Here is a 22,436-nt window from a genome sequence, read left to right on the forward strand (position 1 = left end):
AAAAAAACCAAACCCCAACAAACTGGCTACAGATCTGGATTACTGTCTAGTAAGAGAGAAAGAAAGTAAGAGGGGAATGTAGGGGAGAAATATGTCTCCAGCCGAGATTAAAAAAAAAAAAAAAAAAGTTGGAAACGCTCTGGATTACAGTTATACTTACTGTGGACACTCATTGTCAAAACTTTCAGCGTGTTCTCTAGTACTGCTACATTAAGATTTTCTTTTGATTAATGTGTCAGGAAAATGGTTTTGTTTGGGTTGCTTGGTTTCTTCCATATTAGCTAGACAGATACTACTGTGAAGAGGTGATTTAGAGCCCTGCTGTGCATATGTTTTCAAATTACTTTTTAAATCGGGAATGCAAATGGCATAGCTGAAGGGGATTGTTTGGAGTGCAAAAAAAGCATGTGAGTGTGAATATAACTGATTTTTCCCCCCAGTTTTTGAATTAACGTAGATTTTATTTTTAGCCTCCGTTCTGAGATCGAACCATAAGACCATTATAAATCATAAAAGACGTGTATGTAAGTGGCCCATCTAAGAAAAATTTTCTGAGTAACTTCCAAATAGCTGGCCACAAGTGGTGTTTTATTACTGAAGATCTGTTGATTTCTGTGAGCTCAGCCAGATGACTGCTGATTCTATTACTGATTGTTGTTTGAGGATACTTTTTTTTTTAAAAACAAAGGCCAAAGTTCATCCCAAATATTTGAATGCTCCATAATTGTATGCTTCTGCGTGAGAAGATATCTCTGTGTGTGTGTATTCATGCTTCTCTCTTGCGCAAACAAATGTATGCTTTCTTGGTTGTCAGAATGATTTAATATGCAGTAGCTAATACAAAGCAGCATCTGTTGGATGAAAAAGTGAAGCAAGTAGCGTAGAAATGTGGATATTTGGAACTCCTAAAATTTTCTTCCAACAACTATTGCGTTTCTTTAAAGGAAAAATAAAGTCTCCTTATCTTTTTGGTGGTTGAATGACTGTGGCAAAGATTTTGGCCAGTAATACAAATAGACACCTCAGCCTTTGTTAGTTACTCTGGCTTTGCCTATTTGAAACAGCAATCAAAAACTGTAGAGCTACCACCCGATAAACATGCCTTAAAACATTTATTTTAAAATTCTTGGTAAGTGGTAAGCAGTGTGCTTTCCACATACATGATACCTTATTTAAACCGCTTCCCTGAAATACTTAACCATTTCAAAAGAAGAAAATTTGCTTGAGCAGCCCTGCTGATGGGACCTGGGTATTGTGTCTAGCTGATGCTGACCTGTTAGGGAGCAGAGTGTGAAGCTTCTTGGTACTTCTTTTACTAGTAACAGGGTGGTTTAGATAGGGGAGGAAGGTTCTTATATTTTATAGTTCAAAGGAAGCAAAGAGATGGCTGGAGTAACAGTGCTTTAATTTAGAAAAAGAACTCTAAAGCTTGGAAATAAGTGACAGCACAAGCAGATATCACAAGTCATAAACATTATCACGTCCAAAGACTGCCCTGGCTGTTCCTGCCATACAGAAGTGAGTTTCTGTTTCTCCTAGACCTTGCTCACTTAAAGAAAATCCGTACAAAAATTAAAACATTTCATGTTCATTTATGACACAGAGCTTGGAGCCTGCAGATCTTAAACCTTGGTGTGGGCGAAGTGTCAGCATATTTTGATGGTAGCTCCTTATGCCTTGGTACTAAGTTTTTAAACATGACACTTTATATGTACTTTTATTGTTGTTTAGTATGTATATTACAGAGATCCAAATGAGTGTGGTTAGGTTAGTCTGTGCTGGACCTTCTGCAGCAGTATACTGAGAGGTTAATATCTATATATCAGAGATTGGGGAATGGTGTGGAAATGTGAAACAGCTTGTGTAGAAGTGGCAGAGCTGGAACTATAACCAGGCCTTGTGACTTTAAGAGCTGTGTCTTCTCAGGACTATGCTGTTTGTCCTAATGTATCTGTGAATCTGATTATCATGTCACTTGAAATTAGTGTTATCAAGACAATTTTAGTGTGGTTTTTAGTTAGTTTGTTTGTTCTTTTTGAATAATTCTACTTATATCATTTTACTTTTTAGTGAAGTATGTTGGGAGGGGGAAAAAGGGGGGAAAATCATCATTAAGGATTAGATCATGTTGTGCATTGTCTGTAATGCATCAGTAGACTGAATTACAGTGGAGCTATGCCAGTGATGACTCTGGCCCAGCAGGAGTAGGGTAAGTCCAAAATTAGCTGTTGTATCCATGAGACGAAGCAAGTTTCAGATGTAAAAGTGCTTGAGCTTTGCAGAAACATTGCTCATGGGAATAAGGGCTACACAGCAAATTCCTGTAGTGATCAGGTGGGATTGTTTTTAGAAAGAACAAGAAAAAATTTTTTTTGTTGTAGGGCTAAGGAATTAGAATACCAAATTTATTCCTGCTGTCACTTTTATCTACTTGGAACTGGAAATATACATACTACATTCTATCACATGATGGATTATTAAACAATGAATAGTTTTATTTGCTTGTATACTTGTTCAGCGTGTATTACTTTTCTGAGTTTGCCATTTGTAAGATATGTGACAGACACCTCATGCCCCAGGTTTTCTGTTGGAAGGACCTGTGGCAGACAACAGAAGGCTGGAGAGACCTTCCAGTGTAACACTCTGCTGGCAGGATTTTTACTTCTTGTTTTTTTTCTGCTGGAGCAGAAAGTAATTTCCACCTGAAAAACCTACCAGTCTCAGACCATATGATTGTTTCTTGTGCCACAGTTACTAGTGCTCAACAGAATGGCTTGTTCAGAGGACCTTCCTCCCTCCCTCATCTGATGCATGGCTGCCAAAGTCCGTCCTGCTCCAGAAGGGAGCTGCCGTTAAACCTCTGAGCACTAAGCTGGTGAGCTTCAGTGTCAGGAGCTGACCTAAGTGTGTTGTAGCAAGCTGAGTCTGCATGGCAGTAAGACCATTTTTCATGCTGTATTCAGAGATAGAAGTTGAAAACACACATTCTTTCGCCCATTAGGATGCATCCTTTGTAGCAGCTATGTTGATTTTGAAAACCCATCTTTAAGGATGGGCATTTTTACCACTTTCCAGACAAGCTTGAGGGTAGTGTGCCATTAGCACATACCCCAGCACAGCCAGGTGTCTGAGTTTGCAGCCTCTCTGCTTTGCTGTGACAGCAAGCTTAGGTCTACTCCAGCTGCCATCAGGGTTTTTTTTAATTTTTGATGGCTCTATTCACTTCTGAGACCAAAAAGCATGGTAAGCATGGAATCTCATGGCAGCAAAGTCTGCAGCTGACATTACTACATACCTGCAGAACCCCATGGACTTCATCCTTGGGATAAAAGCAGTGAGTTTCTAATACCATTCCTGATCTGAAGAGAGGCCGTACTGTGCACCTCACAAACCGTCGGCATTTTACTCTAGAAATTAATTGCATTAGGCTGAACTGTGGTGAGTGTTTAACTCTTAACCTATATAGGGGTCCGAACTGCAGAAGCCAGGAATGTTTGATGAGCACCTAGTAATTTCTAAAAGCTGTGCAATACAGGATAAGATAGTAAATGCTTTGTTTCGAGAGCTTTAGTGGTACTACATATATTAAGACATAAATCTCATGACATTTTGTAATATATTTTCATATGCATATGCATATTTCTCTTTTGAACCTACTACTGTATTTATTTTTTTTGTATCGCCAGTGGTTTTAGGGGAGCCAGGATTCTTGTATGTAAGGAACACCTTCTTTTAAGTGGTGTTTTTTTTAATTTAGAAAATAGTTTTGAAGAGAAGTGGGTGTTATTTCTTCTGGAACTCATCTGATAAGGACAGAACGTACCAACTGCAATGGAAACATGGCACATACACTTCTTAAAAGCAGCTGAACAAGGTGTTCTTTACATGATTTACATTTTGGTCGGGAAAACCAGGGATAATACATAAGTGATTTCAGGAACATCTTGGGTGTAAGCATACCATTTGTTGTGTTACTAGTTGACCACACACTAGAATTGACCATGTTCTTAGGATTGCCTTGATACCAGGGAAATATGAAAAACATAAATATAGTAAGTGTCAGAGGCTGTCTGCAAGACCATGAACTATATTCTTCTTTTGAGACTGGTGGCCATCTGTTTCAGAACTAAGCAAAGGGCCAATCATGGTTTTGTGTGTCCATGCACATAGTTGTATATTTTGTAATGCCATTTTTAAACTACCTTGTTTTCAGTTTGTCCTGTCCCTGTGTGTGAGGAGCTTTAATATTGCATAGCTTTGTTTAAGAGTGTCTGCACTTTAAATTGACCTAACAGTAGCGCACTGGAGATGGTTACAGTACCATCCCTGTGTGCAAACAGTCTAGCGGCCATTATACTTGTTAGCTCCCCGTTGCCAGCAATTTTACTGCTACAAAACTGTGTCTGCTAACCTCAGTACTGACCTAGCTTTGTGGGCAGTCCTGTCCTAACCTTTGTGCTGGCACAAATGTGCTGCTAGCTGTACCCACATGAGCTAGTTTAGCTGTTGCGGTGATAGCTGCAGGATAGGCATGGCTTTACAAGCCTCTTTGTAACTAGCTTTTGTGGTTGTATGACTTTGCAGATCGAGTCTAAAGGTGAAAATACAGTTAGCATATGTAGGCCTTCAATCAGGTGTCCTTTCTGCTTGCAGTCCCACCTGACCGGCAGTACCTTTCTCATCTTCCCCCTTTTCATCTCCCCAAAGGTCAGCCCCCACCCTCTTCAGACACAGAGGTTTCTCCTCCCCACAGCCCCTCCAAATTCTTCTCCCCACCCTTGCATCAGAGTTACTGCCTCTTACATTCACCTGGATAATAGCGTGTGTAGTTGACTTTTAGTCCACACTATGCCATTTTAAGCAACAAAAAGCTACTGTTCAGATAATGATACTGATACAACAGTGAGGGAGCAACTATGCATTCAGTTATGTTGGCAGAGATGAAGGAACTGATGAAAGGACGGAGGTTGGGAGAAAGCATTGCCCAGCATTGCAGCCTCTTCCTTCAAAGTAGCTGCTGCTGGATCAGCACGGCAGACCCAGCCCTTAGTAAGATGTCTTGTCAAATTTGTAATCTGTCTGTCAGCAGCCAATACAAATCAAAACCTTTTGTCAATATATATAATTATCTTTTTTACTGAGATGGGCGGGCCAGCTAACATTTTGCATTAGAACAGTGGTAAAACTCCTCTTGACTTGAAAGACAACACAGCAGTGTTTGTATAGAACATTGATGGGCTAAGGGGAAAATATGTATTTTACCATTTGTTGAGATGTTTTCAAATATTCATAGAGCTTGTCTTTATTTTTTCTTCTCCCCTTTCCCAAGAGACTAAAATATTTAAAATAGTTTCTGAAAGGACTCATGAGATTCTCATTATATTGTGTAGTAAGTGTTGAATCTTTGTGAAATAAAATGTTTAAAATGGTTGCTTAACTTTTATAGTATTAGGAAAAGACCCTGAACATTGCAGTCATTTAAATATAATGAGAAATAAATGCAAAAAAATGATGAAATCAAGAAATACATACTGTACAGGATTATCACATCAGGGATCCAATTAAAATGAGTTCTTCTAATAAATATTGGTTTAATAATGTAAACTTGTGATTGCTATATTATTGCAACAAAAATAAAATTAACAAGATTTAATGGACTGAGCAGCTATTAATTTTCACTTGTTAATTTATTAGGAGCTTCTAATGCTGTTAGATGCACAGTAATGCTGTTATCCTGGATGAACTACTTCTTGCAATAAATAGGGCCAAACAGTGCTTGAATTAAATTGAAATCAGATTTTATTCCCAAATTATCTTTTTCCATTTTTTATTTTTTGTATTATTATTATTATTTCTAGCTTTCCTCTGTTGAGTGCAATTAAATTTTCAGGGATGGGATGCCGCACTCTCTTCCAGTAAAGCTTATGAATAGTCCTAATTAACTTTTGTCCTTGTCTGCCTTGATGTGTTGTGTAAAAAGCTTTTTCCAGTCCAAAGCTGATTGTGTTGATTGGCAGTGAAGAGAGCAGACAGGAGCTAGGGGAATAAAGACAGGGCAGAGGTTCTTGTCCAGACACTCTAGTTCTAGTAGGCCGACTCCACCAAGCTTAGCAAATGTTTGCTAATTACGTTTTGTTACATGCGACTAGAGTCCAAGCATAAAGACAAGGAAGTTGTTAATAATTGGGCTCTTGTACTTGTCACTGTTAGCACAACTTTCTGTGTAACTGAAGAGACAATAATGTGTCAATTGTTGCAGTTAATACTGCTTTTAAAGATGTTTTGAAGCCTTTTAGACCTGATCCTCATTTGCGCACTCATCTAGCACTCATCTCTTTACCATAGCTGTCAGAACGGTGGGACTTGCCCTTAGGCAAGCAGGAGAGTTTGATTGCTACTGGTGCTGTGGCTCTGTAGAAACAGAATAAAAAGCCAGAGCTCACTCTTTCTGTATTAAAGGCTTGATCCTTTAGAAACATAGGTCACAAATGTGAGCAGGAACTTATGCATAGTAAGAGGAGCCTCATTAAAAACAAAAGAAAGAAAAGAAAAAAGAAAAAGGTAACCCTTCTCTTCAGAAGAGCCCAGCCAAGTAAGAAACAGTAACCCCTTGCTTTTTAGAGGATCACCCAGAAATCGTGTGAGCTCCAGGATGGGTAATCTTCATCGTCAGCTAAGAAGCCTGTTAAACATAAGCTGCTGTAGCTACACTGTTTTGGATATCCAGATTTGCTCATTTAGTGAGAAGATAGGTTTCTCTATCATACATGGCTATGTGCGGGGCAGACATACTTCAGGTCATTCAAAATGAGTAGGTCAGGAAATCTGTGGGATTGAGTGCCCCAGCAGTTGCTCCAAGTATTGAACTGTCATTCCTTTCTTGGCAGTGGGGAATCTCCACATGAGTGCTGATACTGGCCTTGCTTACATCAAGAGTGTGCTTCTGAAGTAGCAGATGCCAGCTGATAGGAGCACTGCAGAAAGGCCACTGGGAAGCATGGGGAAAAAATGGTAGTTGTTTTGATTTTCAGCCTACTTGTGTTTGGAATTTTGCTATTCTATGAGGATTGAATTTGATTGCATTTTTAAAGTATTAGGAGCTGCTGTTGCTGTGGAAGACGTGATGAAATTATAAATATCATTGGTAAGCCTGAGAGAATGTGTTTAAAAATCCAGTAAAACCTACCTATTAGAAATGTAACCTGTGTAAGTCTAGGAAAGGTGACTAAGTGATCTTGATGTATTTCATTTGTCACTAGACACACCTTTTCAGTTCAGCACTGAGGGTATGAGGGCAAAGAAGCTGCAGGTTTTGGGTAGCCGTGTGACTGGGCTCTGTGTGTGCCTGCCTTGCCTTAGGGCATTTGCACACTCACAACAGATGGTCTGTGTGCCTGACCCCGTGAATGGGAGCATTAGCTTTTCTATCTGCGGAGGAATATGCATCAGTTTATGAAAAGTCAGGTGTGTGAATCCTGGAGAGAAGATTGCAGGGGACAAGGTGTCAGGAGAGTCAGTCTGTCGGCCTGGGGCCCTTGCTTCCTCCAGGCTTTGGGGTCCTCAGGAAGGAAAGTTTCAGGGTCAAGGTATTAAGTGGACTATCCTTAGCTCTCTTTGTAATTTTTAGTTATCTGGTCTGAAAAATTTATTAAGCTTTTGCTTAGGAAATAGCTTATTAAGCTTTTGCTTAGGAAAAGCTGGAGAGTATCTTTGAATTGGTGCTGTTCATTAATCATAATGTAATCTTTTTACAAAAGGAAGTCAAAACAAAAATTTCCTCCTTTGTGGTGAAGTAGCAGCCATCATTGGTTGAATGATGGATACCGATACTGACTCTTCTTTTTTTCACATTAAAAGAGGAAAAACTTTGTCCTTCCTGTTCTAGTTGCTTGAACATGAAAAGAGAAATTCACTTACTCTTCACAGATGTAGAACAGTTAAAGTTCACAAAAATATTGGGCTTAGTAGAAGACATCTATGGAACATGAGAATGCCTCTTTGTTTTTGTGTTGAATGTGCAACTGTTGTTACTTTATGTACTTAACAGCTAGAGAACACCATCTTCCCCAGATTTCCTCTCCCTTCACAACTGGATTTAAGTGTTGCTGTGTGGGAAGACAAAGACCCAACTACAAGCACCTTTAGTTTTGTTATACTCGGAAAGACCAAATGTGGGTTTTTTCATAGGGATGCAAAGTCTGTGGTTTCCATACATGTGGAACTATACAGGAAGGTCCTTTTCTTATCATTATTTGTTGAACAAATTGTTGTTCCCCTTCAGTCAGATGCATAGTCAATTTGTAGCAGACATGTAACAGTATCTGAAAAATTTTATCAGAGTTTAAAAAGCACTCTTTGCCTAAAAGAAAGGCTAACAAGCAGCTGGAGTCTGGATGTTTTCCCACTCTTTTTGCATTTATGTAATTACATGGATTTTAGTAAATTTACTTTTGATTTACATGCAAGAGAAAGGAGAGCGAGGCCAACACAAGGAAGCAGTGAACTGAAAATGGAAAGTAGAGGTGTTTGTAGGTTGAATATTGTAAATTTTCCTCTTTTAAATTTAGGGGGTTTGGGGCTTCTGTGGGTTCTTCTTTTCAGGACTTGAAGCCTGGCCTCGGAGTCTGTGGGACCAGAGGGCTCCAGTCCCACAGGACTTGTCAGCCCTGGGCTGGAAATCTGGTGGGAAGCCAGGCAGGATCGAGCTGGAAGTTTATTGAAAACGATACTTCTCTGCAAAACATTTTGTTTTTGGAGGAGTTCTCGCTCTTGTTTCATTGAGGGTTTTCTGATGGGCATTGGTGTGGCTTGGCAGAGGCCCTCCATGTTTTGTAGCTGAGATGACACTGGCAGTGGGTTTGCCATTGGTGCTGGCTTCTGATCCTGTGCCTGTGCAGAAGGCGGCATTTGGCTATTCTCACTGTGGATTTTTTGTCTTTCTTTCTCTCTCTTTTTTTAACCAACTTGCATACTGATGGTGAAGCCTTTATAATGTACTAATGTACTTCTCCCTGAGCCCCCTTCCCACCTCCCCTGCTACACAGCTATACAAATACAGGAAGGAGCAGAGTTTCCTCTTGCATGGCCTAGATAAAGCCCACCCACAATTATAGGCCTTGAACGCAGAAGAGCACGAGGTCTGCTAATGACACCTACCCTTTCACAGTCAGCAGCCTGTTGGAGGAAAGGTCTAGAATATTTATTGATCTTGGCCTGGAACCTTCAAGCAAAACTCCAGTGAACTCTGGAGACCCTGGATTAATTACCTGGTGAGAGTTTCATGGGCTTGGAATGGTGAAACTTGCATACAATTTGGGTAATCTTTTTCCATATCTGCTTCTTGGGCCTAAATTTACCTGACTTAACATAAGTTTCACCGTAAGTTAAACCTGTCTTATTGGCCTGTTTAATGTTATTGTTCTCTGTTCAAAATCTTATGGCTTTTTTTTTTTTTTCCCCAGCCAGTGGAGTTTTTGCAGAAAATGACTGTTAGAATGGTAGAAAGTGGAAATCAGCTGATTTGAAATCACTGCATCAGAAACAAGCATTACAAAATAACTAAATGTATTTTTTTTCCAGAAGTAGATAATTACTGTCTGATTATCAAAGCTAATACTACTTTATAGCTGATTTCTGTCTCCAGTAAAAGTCTGCTGGCGGTCTGCAAACTGTCTTAAGCTTTGCGCTGAATTAGATGCCATAAATAACTTGTGTGTAGGCAGACAGCTGATCATTGAAGCTTTTTCCCAAATCTGGTTTTGCTTGTTTGGTGGAACTATAGGCTGAAAGTTCATCTGTAGAGTTACAATTACATATTTGTTTTTTGCAGTCATAACTGAATTAAGGTGTGTTTTCAGTTGTGGATTACTGCATAAGGAATGTATATCGTGGTTAGGGAAGACTGAAAACATCAGGTTTTGTTCCATACCACCATGTAACATTGAACAAAATCTTTAACCTGCTTGTACTCTTAACTAACTAGCAAATACAGTACCTGCCTCACAAGGATGTCAGAGAATTTAATAACAGTTGTGAAAAGCTCTTAAATTGAGAGGTAGAATGTTGAAAACCCAATACCTTGGTAGTTTTAATAGGGCTTCTGCTGCTGTTCAGCACCTTGTTGGTACTAAGAAAGCAGTTTCAATTTTTTTTGGAAATGTCTTTGAAAATATGTAGGTGCTACATCAGTGAGAATATTAGAATTCCATAGAAACTTTAACTGGGTTTGCATAATATTTATCTATTCATCTGTGTGCTGGTGCGTCCTGTACACATGGAATATTTTGACTGGTTGATACACATCATATCACCGCAGTCTGCTACTGAGCTCAAGTTTGAAGTCTGTTAGCACAAGTCCAAGGGAAGCACTATACATGTAGCCTCATGTTTTCATTTAAGTAGTATTATATAACCGTATGTGAATTTAATGCCATCCAAATACAAAATGTTAAATGAAATAAATGTGTCTGTCAAGCAATTGTGATGTTCCTAGTGGACTTTTACAACCATGACTCACAGCAACACAAGTTGGCAAAACGAAACTTTTCAGTGTCTTTTACTGAACATCTCAGCAGCCACTGAGAGTGCTGGGGGGGTCACATCTATTTGCTTTAAAACTCCTTTGCATCTGAAGAGTTCTGGTGAATTGTTCTGAAAGAGATGACTGAAAACTAATAGTTGGCCATCTGGCTGGAAACAACATCATTAATTAAGCTTTTTCTTTTAAGTCATTTACAAGTTTGAAATAAATGCTCTTTTCAAAGCTATTGAAGCAAGTTGAGTTTGAATTCTTGCTGTGGGGAAACAGTGTGTTTAATGTATCTCCTCAGTAAAATTGAGGATTGAGAAGTAATGCTACTTAGATTTCCTAAGAGCAAAACAACCTCTGGATTAGTCATTGTGTGTTTTAAATGGTTACTTGCTTTGAAGGACAACAATTAAACTCCAATGCTGTCAGCTACTCCCATTTAAAAATAAATAAAAAAAAACCCCTTTACTCTGCAATATTCATTGAGTCCTTTTAAAGACCTTTTCATTGTGGTTTTCCTACAGCCTGTGAAGGGCCCATGCACTATTGAAGGGGGAGCATTTGTGACCTCTCATTTTATACCATAGATCTTAAAGTCCTTTATAGCAGAAGGATTTTTGCCCCCTTTTGCTGATGGGGAGAGTGAAGTCCTGAGAACTCAGTTGACTTACCTGAGGTTCATGGGGGGCAGAGGCAAAGCAACATGTAGGGTGAAGACATCCTAAGGCCTGCTACAGTGTTCCATGCTCAAGGTAGAAGTGACATGACTTTTGAGAGTGCATCTTCCCATGCTCTGGGTGGAAAACAGGCATCGTTTTGAAAGCTGCTCTTCCTGCATTATACCAACAATTCATATCATATTCATGGTGTAGCATTGTTAATTATATTCGTAAAACTAATTTTCAATTAAATACAAGAATTGACCTCTAGCATTTTAGAATCATGGGCTGATAGAGTGGTTTGAGTTGGAAGAGACCTTCAAAGATCACCTAGTCCAGCTCCCTGCCATGGCCAGGGACATCTTTTACTAGATCCGATTATGCAGAGCACTGTCCAACCTGACTTTGGACACTTCCATTGATGAAGCATTCACAACTTCTTTGGGCAACCTGCACACAAAGGAGGTATGAAAGTGCTGAGGATACACCTCCTTGGATACTTGAGAGATGGTGTTTCATTATGTTTGCATGTTTTCCAGACTTAACAGCTCCTTATTGTCTTGATTTTTCAGTACCTTAAGGGTACCTAGTAACTGTTACTGGTATGTCTGAGGGCCAGAAGAACAAGCTTGAATTCAAACCTATCTGTAAGTATTGCAGTTCTTGATGATTGCACTTGGAGAATATATGTCTTAGGATATCAAAAGAACTGTATAGTCATTTAGATACATGGTATGGTGTACAGTCATGAAGGAGAAACCTTAAATTGTGTTCTGGTGTAAAAGAATAGTTTCATGTAAACATCCCCTTAGTTTCCTGCCCTTAGTTCTCCATTTTTTGCTAATGGTGTCGGCGCTGTGAAACATTGGTGTGCCAGGAACAAATAAACCCATATAAACAAGTGAAGGCCTTGGAAGTGATAGCTTGAAATTGAGTTTTGTAAGTCACTGCTTTGCATGCCAGGCTCTATTGGTTTGAAAGCCCTGTTAAGATAGCTGCTTCTAAACAGGAATAAAAATAGACATTTGAGTGTTCTGATTTTAGAAAAAAAAAAAAAGCATTTATTGGATTATGATTGGCTGATGACTTTGAAGCTGGAGACAGTTTTATATTACAGAGCTTCTCACTCTGCTTATTCTCTCAGTTCCTGTTCTCCCCTGCACCCCCCCCCCCCCCCCTTTTTTTTTTTTCCTCTTTTCTTGCTTTCTATTTTAGGATGGCATTTCAGAGTTTCTGCTGTACTGGCAGGCCAGCAATTCCAGAAGAAAAAGAAAGAGGAAAGGTGGGAGGTAGAGCTAATGAGCACTAATAGTCTGTTACTACTTTGGCTTTTGAGTGCTTATGCTCAAAGTTTATGTGTTTCCAATTTATCTGATAGTTGATGAAAGATCTGATTGAGCTTGAAACCATTGATTACATGCATTTTGACAGTCTTTGTGCACTTCAGTAGTAGAGAGGAAAAGTAGGAAGTTTAGGAATGGGGAGAGGCCATTGGAAGTTTTAGGACAATTGTGCATTTTTTTTGTGTGTGTATATATTATTTTTTAAATATGTGTATATATATAAATAAAGACTTAGTAGAATTAGCTTCAGGTGGAAAATAGTATTCTAATTAATCATTCTGTGGAGAAAAAAAAAGTATTGTAACTTCATTAAAAAAAAAGTTAATAGTCTATTAACATTTGAACAAAATACGACTAGCCCTTTTTTAGTATGTACATGTGCCTACATAAATGAAATAATGGGATAATGTTTTTCCAGTCAGCTCTACTGCTGATCAGAGATTTGAGTTGCTTCAGAGGCATAAAAACAGGGAGAGGGAATTCCACAGGGATGGAGCAGTTAGTGTATATGGATGTGAAATTCCTCCACCCCTTCTGGTGAAGGGGCTGTGATGTTGTGTGGCCCTGCGAAAACTGTCCTGTGAGATGCAGCTGACCATAGACTCTGCGCTAATTTGTGACTTGTGTTCTCCTGTGTGTGTATGTGGTTTTCTTTGTTTGTTATGGAGTTGGGGTGGTTTTTTTTGTTTAAATACTATTTTTCTTCCTTGTGCTGCATCTGGGAACCTTAGACAACAGGGGAAGGTGGTTGGAGGGGAAAGAAAATGACAAAAATGTTCTTTTTTATGAAAGCAAAACAGGCATTACTTGGTGTGACAATGTGTAAAACAATCCAGGCATAGGTGTTCTTGGTTTTGAAGCCTGAGTTGGATTTGATTTTTGTTATTAGTTCAGAAAATCACATGGTTTTTTCACCTGTGTGAGTTCAGGGCTGTCATTTTTGCGCGTGCAGGGAATTTACATCACTTTGAGAGAATAACTGGGGAAGTGTAAAATACTTTCTTGCACTTTTGCTTTAGAATCACATCTTGATTTTACAAATCATATCGTATTTCATCATTTAGGTTTGCAGTCACTGTGCTACTTGGAGCTATGGAATATTTTTCTAGGTTCATTTGAGGGTTGAGTGCTGTCAAAAACTGGCTAAAAGTTGGTCCAGTGTAACTGTGTATGTAATGTATTGCTATAAATTAAATCACTGAAGAATTGTTTTTAGAAGACAAGGATTATTTCCAAACACAGGCCATAACTTTTCTACCAGTCATTCAGTAACTTAATTCCTGTTGGTTAAAAATTGTACCTCATATTGAGTTGGATCCAATGCTAGTTTACAGGATTATTTTTTTTTTACTTTTTTTCTTTTTACGGCAAGTGAGGTTGTTAGTCAAAGGAACTTAGCTTTTTTAGAAGAAACATGTATTTAGAATAAACAAGAGGCAAACATGTTTCTTGTTTAGCAAAAACTGATATGTGTAGTTTGTTTTGTAGCTATCATGGGGACTGAGGTCTGCTGCTTAATCTGAAGTTGGCAGTCCTTTGGGAATGCAGTGTGCAGGCTTGCTCATAGGATAACCTTTCTCTGGTTTTGTTTTCTGCTGTTATCTCCTGGCTCAAAAGACTGGAGGAGGAGTAAGCGAAGTGTTTAAAATTTGCATAGGTTTCTATCTACTGTAGTGGTTTTCAGGGACTATAGAAGAGGTGACTAAGGAAAATATGTGTGTGTGGTGCTGCAGTGTACATGGATGAAACTGCTCATGCAGTCTTGTCTTTTGGGAATTTTTAAGTTTTCCACAGGGTGAAGAACCTGAAAGCCACTGTGAATACATGCAGTTGGCTGGCAGATGCATCCAAGCCAGCTGTTGTAGCAAGTGGCATTGTGTTGGTGGAAGGTGAGATAGCAATAACCCCCACTTTTATTTGTCAGTAATTTTTTTGTCTTGTAACCCCAGATATTTTCTTAATGTGCCAATAAATGGCAGAGTGGATTTGGATAGATTAGACATCTCAGGCTGTGCTTCTGTGTCTCATTAACATTGTTGGGAAGCCAAGTTAATTTTGACAGAAATGACAACTCCAAATATTCTCATTTCCATGTAATTTTATGCTGTCATATCTCTACATATTATGGTAATGATATATCAGTAACATAATTTTATTCTTGGTTTCTACTTCTACAAGCATAGTTCATGTTACCTACACACCACTGCAGGTCTGTTACTCACTGGATGAACTGCTTGACTTTGCAGAACGTGACTGTGAAGAAGTGTGGTGTTCTCTCACATCCTACACCACTGAGTGGTAGTTTCTTGTCACTGTTGCTACCAGGGACTGTTCAATACAAGTTTGTGGCTTTACTAGCAGATAGGTATGTTGTGATTCCTTATTGAACAGGCATCTAACCACATGCAAAGCCATTACAGTTGGCCATTTGGTAACTGTTGTTACAAGGTGTCTCTGAAGTAACTAGAGCTGAAGATGCAGACTCCTTTATGCCTTTTGATGTCCCCTTCAAAGAGAAGACTAAATGATGTCTTATTGTGTAAGGTAGGTGGCCTGTTGGTGGTCATGTCCTCTAATGAAGAACTTGAGCTCTGGAGATATTCTTAGTCTAGCACTTTTCCTGAGAGTTGAAAGCATTTTTCAGGCTCGAACAAGGTGTTACAACAAAGTGAATGTGGGTGCAAAACTGTCTGGGCATTGCTGGACTCCGCAGGGGTTTGGCATTCATCATGTGGAACGTGAGTAGCCGCGTGACCCTTATGCAACAAGTAAATGAGCAACCTTTGAAATATTCCTCCATCGTCTTAGCTGAGTCTGTCTCTGCAATTTGAGCATTTGTTAGCACACAGATAAGCTAATTGTACAAGAGACAACGTTACCTGGCAATTGCCTAATCTTCCCATGTGCAATAGTCTGCTACCCAGATATGATGGACAATGCAGATGTGAAGTGTAACAACTTAATGGGACTCTTTACTGAAAATTAGCTAGATCACCACTGTGCATTTTGTCGGACACAAAAATATTTCAGAATATGGATGTGTAAATGTCGATGACAGTAATTGTGCCTAGAGTGTACTGAGTGAAAATATGCTTCTTAAAATCTATTTACTTTAAGTTACATCAAATCAAAATAATCTTGTATAATTTTAACATATTGTTGCCGTCAGGTGGTGGTGTTCATATACATCTCTAATCAATGTAGCATTACTTTCCTTTTCTATTTGCCTTAGTTGAAGCCCTTCATGAGATTATTTTAGCTAAAATATCTCAGTCTGGCATTTTGTCTCTTCCTCTGCAGTGCACTAGCAATACTTAAAGTGATAGATCAGCACCTAATAAAAGTGGGATTATCTCTAAGCTGAAAATAAGTAGAAGGAGCCTACTGTGGAAATTACAGGGTTTGCTTGTCATTACTGATTCATTTTGTAATACTCGTAGTAACTTTCAGTGCAGTAATCAGCAAGGTGAGGGTCTGCAGAGAACTTTGTCACTAACTGTTTTTTACTATTTGTAAACTATTTAGACTTTGGCTGTTCAGACTGTTCAGATGATCTCTCCCTAATCATGCAAATATCACAAGCTGTTCAACTTGTTCATTTATTCTGTTGGAAAGGCAGAGGGGAAAAAACAGCCTTGTCTTGCACCCTGGAGGGATGCTATGCAAAATCAGTCTAAGGTTTCTGGGGCGGGAGCTGTGGAGTTTTCTATTCTTTTGTTTATTATACTTTGCTTTCTGTCATCTCTTAGCAAATAATGAATAACAGTAATAGTATGCTGCGAGACATGAAATCTGGAAGTGTTTATTACAATGTGTGTGAACCATAGTCATCACCAGAACTTATTTTCTCACGGACTGGTCTAGTAACTGCCTGGGGGAAGAAGCTTATGGCTATCTTTGTAATAAGGTCTCTGGGACTCTGGTATTTCTGCTTCCCAGGTTCCCTCTGCACAGCAATTACTGTCCATTCTGCAGTCAACACCTGTCTCTAATTTCCATTAGTAACAAAGGACTCTGCCTGCTGTATAAAGCCCTTTGCCATTTCTGTATGGAGTACTTTGCTTTTGCAGTCAAGGGCTAGGAAACACCATAAAAACAGATAAAAGCTAAGTAAAGCAGTTGCTGCAGTAGGCCTAAAGCAAGCATAAAAAATAGTGAGGTTTTTGCTTCTTTCCCTTTGTGGTTTATTTTTGTCTTTATTTTTGATATGGGAGAGGGGAGGGGTGTGAGTGGGGAAGATTCATCTCTAAGCATGAACACTGAAGTTTTGTTGGTGTTTGTGCATGCTGTTTGTTGTGATTTGTATTGGGGTTTTGTTTGTTTTTTTTCATCTTCCCCTCCTTTACGAACGTCTTTCTTTAAATTAAGATTTCCATTATCTCAGTCCTGCAGTGAGCTTCCCATGGTCGGCCCTGTGTCCATGTAGAGCTGTAGGAAGCCCTTTTGTCCTATGAACACTTAAGATGAGTAGTAGCAGTCCCACCAAATCCACACGTGCTCAAGGTCGGACATGTTCTGAAGAGTCTTGCCAGATTTGAGTCTCATCTTAAGTCAGTGGAACTAATCACACATCTAAGTCTAACCATACAATTCCCTTGCTAAAATCTGCAGCTGCTTGTTCGTGGCTATGGTTTTGCCTGGGGTGTTGCCAGATGCATGCGTTTCTGAAGGACCTGCTTTGCCTGCAGTAGTATTTCTTTATTTTTCACTTCTCATAGCAGATCTGTTTAACAGTGCTGCTACATTGGCCTCTAAAGGCATGTTGGAGGGGATTGCTTGTAAAGTGATTTTTTCAGCTTGCAGTGACTGCAGTCTGCTTACTAAATATATATCTAGTATTATTCTTTGGGGTTTTAGAGAAAATGGAGCATGAGATAATTAGTTGAGCCTCCTTGTTTCTAGAAATCACATCTCTACTGCCAAGCAAGTGTAGAACAAAAGGGAGCATTCTGGGACTGAGTAAGTATGCAGGTTCATGTTATACCTCTGATTAGTCTAGTGGTAGATTGCCATTAAAAGGCATAATCCCATTTCTGTCTGTCTCTCTGTGAGTCTGCTACTTGCTCGTGCAGAGTTTACTGTAGTTCTCAAAGTGTTTTACTGTCTTTTTGGCAGCAAGATCACCCAGTCTAATATCTTGTAAGTTGTGCACTTCTAAATCAGATTTGTGGGTAGGGTTTTGACCTCTGTATTGAAATTAGTAATCTGTGCCTCCAAGAAATGCATCCTGTCTTCATTTAAAGATACCAAGACAGAGATTCCACTATGTTCTCAATTTTTTTTTCAACAGCTAATAATCTCCTCACGTTAGGGGGGGAAAAAAAAAAAAGGTACCATATTTCAGCTGCAGTTGGCCTGGTGTCAGTGTACACCATTCCTGCATTATACCTCTCTTGGCTAGACTGAAGTATCCTTCAGTATTTATTCACTTTTTCCCCTTCAACAAACATACTCTTAACACTGCTGTGATTCAGTTGTCACTCGGCCATTGTTTTAATAAAAACACTGAACTGAAATTCTCACATCTTTTATTTTAAAACCTTTTCTTTTGCCCTGAACTGGTTTTGCAGCTATATTTTTACCAAGATGTGCATAGCTAATTGCCTTATTGAAGTCTAAATGTACTGTTTTTAGAAAATTACCTTTTATCAACAAAAATTCTCCTCTAATAATGGAGTCAAACTAAATTTGAGAAGACCTTAAAACTAGACTGCCCAGAGTTGTGGTAGTCTTTCATTCTGCTGTGGTCTTCAAATTTTTTTCACTGTAGATACAGTTTACCCTGTACCTGCCTCTAGAAGTCCTCCACACCTCAGATGATGTTAAATTTTGTCCCGTGGTGGGTTTTTTATTTTGTTCTGTGTGCCCTTATAGCTTGTACAGTTCTTCAAAGAAGCTTTCTGAAGAGAAGTTGTCCCCAGAAGCACAGCTTTTGGGTCTGCTTGCTTCAAGAGGGTAAAGGTGCTGACTCAAGACTGAATTAGTCTGTGGTTTGCCCCATGATTTGAGAGGGATAGGAGAGAGCATGTTGGAACATGGGTGTCCCCATGGCCTGACACTTCTGACTCTCTGGAAACAACTTCACAAATTCCTCCGTACAGGCAGTGGGAGGTGAGGCAGCTTGCCATGGACCTGACATCTGACTCAAGAGGCTTGATTCATTCCACCTGGAGAAGTCCTGCAATTATTTTTAATACTTCTGATTTTGCTTAGAAATAGTTTTGAATAGTATGGACTGTTGTAGGAAGGTGGGCAATTTGCCCAGGAAGATACCTGACAAAGTTTCATTAAAAACCCATCACCTCTTGGAGTGGAACAGTGCCAGGTAGTGAACAAGCTCATGTGTGCTGTGCTTATGAACAACAGTGAAGCAAGTCAGAGTTTGGATTTGAGTGTGATTTCCGTAATTTTATGAAAAATGGAAATCTAAGATCTATACTCTTTCCAATTTGTCTTTGTTTTTATTTCAAATGCTAGTATGATTTTACAGTTTCAGGAGGGGTGTGGGAATGGCATATATTAACAACAATACTTCAAGTATTTCTTTTATGGGTAAACTCAGGACAAAACGGTATCGTGTTGTTTCAAGCTATGCTTAGCATTTCTGCCCTGAGGAGAAGAATATGATTACACAGCATATAAGGCTTGCTTGGACAAGCTGTAATGAATGTTAAATAACTGTTTGGTAGCAGTGCACGTGCTTTTAACTTAATAAATATACATTGTGGTAATGTTAGAGAAGACCTCAAGATTATAATTATTTGAAATACGCTTTGCAAGTGCTTAGCAAAGCAAACTAGTTTGTAGTCTCAGTGAGGAGCATACGCTCTAAGGAGATGCAAGGAATTTTCATTCACCCCATGTGGTTAAAACCAGCAGAAGACATCTGCCTGTCTTTTGGCATTAGCTACTTTGCAAGGGCTGTGTAGCGCTCACAGATGAGCACACTGAAAGTTGTTAAATACTTGCCCAAACTGGGACTTATGGTGGTATACTGATCTTCAGGTGGTTTAGGAATCCAAAGTTGGAGACCATTTGAGCAATGAGTCACCAGAATGGTGCTGAACCGAGACTGGTGTCCTGAGCTTCCTGCACCTGAAAAACTGCAATTCCAGGGAATAATCTGAAAGATACATTTTGACTGATAGATAGCTGATGCTGTTGCAAAGCTTAGAGACTTGGTGGGGTGATAGGGGGCTGTTTGGCTGTAAGCAAAAGGATGCGTAATTAGCATTCACCTTGAGTGGTTCTGAGGTGCAAAAGAAGCCTCCTGTGCCTGTTATTTCTTTTGGTTTTATAAAAGCTGAAGGGTCCCCCTCCAGTGTTATCAGTTTGGGTAGGAAAAAAGGGCTCTTAGTACTGAGCTGTGCGATGAAGGGTAATTGCCATTTTGTGGAATTTTTTCTTTGGTTTATTCTTGGTTTTAATCCAGTGCAGAATGAACTTTGACACTTTTGGGAAATTAAAAAGCAGATAGGATTATAAACTGTTGTGGTGGAAATTGTCAAAATGTGATTAATACTAGAAGATTTTTTTGGTATTGTGTGGACAGTCTCCAATGTAGAGCTGCAGTGTTAATTGTTGTAATGCAAACACTGTAGGCAAAATTTAAGGCTGTTCTAGTTCTGTTCAGGATTTCTTGGATAGAAAGATGCATGAATCTGTAGTACTATACACACAAGTAAGATTGCAGTTTTGGAAAATCGTTAGACCCATTGTAATGGGCTGCTCGGATGGTCTCACAGTCTGTGAATTGACTACAAAATGTGTGGTAGCTGAGATGCCTTTTCAAAGTGTCAGACTCGGACTTCCTGGTCCTACTACCACCTGTAGCTTTGACCAGGCTTCATTCAGTAGGTCTAGAAAGCATGAAGAAATGTAGAAAATCATCAAGCTCTGCCTAAACACTTTTTTCCTTTTTTTCTCCTTTTTTTCCCTTTTTTCCCCTTTTTCCTTTTTTCTTTCTCTTTTTTCTTTTTTCTTTCTTTTCCTTCTTTCTTTCTCCTTTTTTTTTCCCTTTTTTTTTTTCCCCCCTTTTTTCTCTTTTTCTTTTTTTTTTATATGAAAAAGAGCTGATGGCCCTGGGGAAACCTGGAAACACATTAGCTGGAGGAAAGCTGTTTAAAATGGCAATGTGATTAATTTCCACTTCATTTCTTCAGCTAGAGTCAATACTTGGACAAGAGTTGCACCCTGGGAACCAAGCATTCAAATGCAGGCTGAGAAAAAAGGAGATTGCTTGCATACCTTTTGGCTTGTTTCTGCTCAAAATAGCACATACAAATGGAAATTGGTGCCCAGCTTCTGCTAACTGGGCCCTAAGTGGGCCCTGTTCTTTCTCTCAGTGGTGGGAGGACTGTTAAGGCCCCTTCTTAGGTAAACCTATAGTATGTTGTACATTTAGTCATGTTTCATTTCTCTGGGGAAATTTTTGGGTTGTCCTGTTTCTGTTCAGGGTCTTTCAGACGGAAATGAGAGCACACCCAGGGTATAATACATGGACAAGGAGGAAGCGCTCAAGCGTTTTCTGAAGCTCTGAATTTCCTGGGCATACGTATGCCGTAGCTTGTGGGAGCACCAGTGCTTTGTGGGAGCATATTCCTTACTATTAATTCTCTGTATAGCACATGAGCCCGTTTCCTGTCGGCAGGCTGTTCCCCGCAGGGAAAAGATGTGGTTTAAAAGCAGCCTGCCATTGCATTCCAGGGCAATATTCAGCCAGCTCCCAGCTGCCCTCTTTCCCAGACACTCTTCAGATCTAAGCAGGGGATAGGATGCAAACGGGATGAATTGCATTTGTGGTAGCAATAGGCCATTTCCAGCCACCATCTTTCCTAGAGAAAGTTTGCCCTCTGCCGCATGAAAGGGAAGGAGGGTGGTGAGGTTTGGGCCACTTGGGTCTTGGTTGAGCAGCCTGGGGTGGGAAGCACAATGTGTGTGTCAGCTTCCTCTTCAAGAGAATGTCCAGACTCATCATGTGCTGTGGCAAATTTATGGGATACTCAGATGTACAGGTTTTTTGGTTTTTGAAAGAAGGATCAGCTTGCAAAACATTAGATGTTGATGCCAGATGTATTTGGATGTGGTTTGCTTTGTTCTTAAACAATAGACAGTTTTAAAGAAAGAGGAGTATTACTTGTGCCCATATGTCCCATTGTTTCCATCATGGGTATAATCCTGGCTACAGAGTTCAGCATTATCATGCTGATTCTGGTTTTAGCAACTCATATTGTCATGCAGTTTGTGGAATCTTTGATCTTTTTGCTTCTTTTCTGATCAAATCTGAAATTTGCATCCTGTGCATGTTTTTGTGAAGCAGTTCTGAAGGAGTAAATTCCATCACTGCACACCTACTAGGTGTTGGGTATAAGCATTTAGTTAGTTCTGCATATTTCTGTCATAGTTTTCCATGGCCCTATATTTTACCCACAGTGATTTCAAAGGGAAACAATATGCAGGTTTTTTAAAAAACATGTCTAACGGCAGACCAACAGCATGTTTAAAAATAATATTCTGAATACTCTGTTGGAAAAGAATCAAGAAATCCTCCTGAGTGACTCTGGCTGTTAGTATAAGCTAAGCATCTTTTTCTTCCATGAGGCTAGTTAAGAGGTACTTTGAAAATGCTAGCAAGCATTCAGGAGATCATGCAGATGAGGGTCATTTAGCGTTCTTTTATTTGGAATTCTCAGGTCTTAATTTAACAGATATCAATTAGTATCTTTCACCTCTCTCTGAAAAGCAGGGCTGACTGCTGAATTTAAATAAACAGATACTGTAACACAATTTCCTGGCTGTGTGAACAAAGCTTGAAAAACTAAGAATAATGAAACCATAATTGGATTAAATATATTCTTTTACTGTTGGGAATATGGATAAAATTTGTCTTTCAATAGTTTTGTTTTG

At 39.3% G+C, this 22,436-nt stretch overlaps 1 protein-coding gene across 2 annotated transcripts in view; it reads left to right on the top strand.

Moving 5' to 3' along the window:
• SMAD3 (SMAD family member 3) overlaps positions 1–22,436 on the top strand; it is an 80,517-nt gene that overhangs the window by 938 nt on the left and 57,143 nt on the right. Inside the window, exon 1 of one of the 2 annotated variants that reach the window (XM_055816075.1) lies at positions 9,117–9,269. The exons of the other annotated variant lie outside the window; for it this stretch is intronic. The gene's annotated coding sequence lies outside the window, so the exon portion shown is untranslated. Of the gene's footprint in view, positions 1–9,116; positions 9,270–22,436 lie in introns of those variants that run through there. 2 annotated transcript variants of the gene reach the window in all.

This window comes from Falco peregrinus, chromosome 1, assembly GCF_023634155.1.
Source record: "Falco peregrinus isolate bFalPer1 chromosome 1, bFalPer1.pri, whole genome shotgun sequence".
NCBI classification, from domain to species: Eukaryota; Metazoa; Chordata; class Aves; order Falconiformes; family Falconidae; genus Falco; species Falco peregrinus.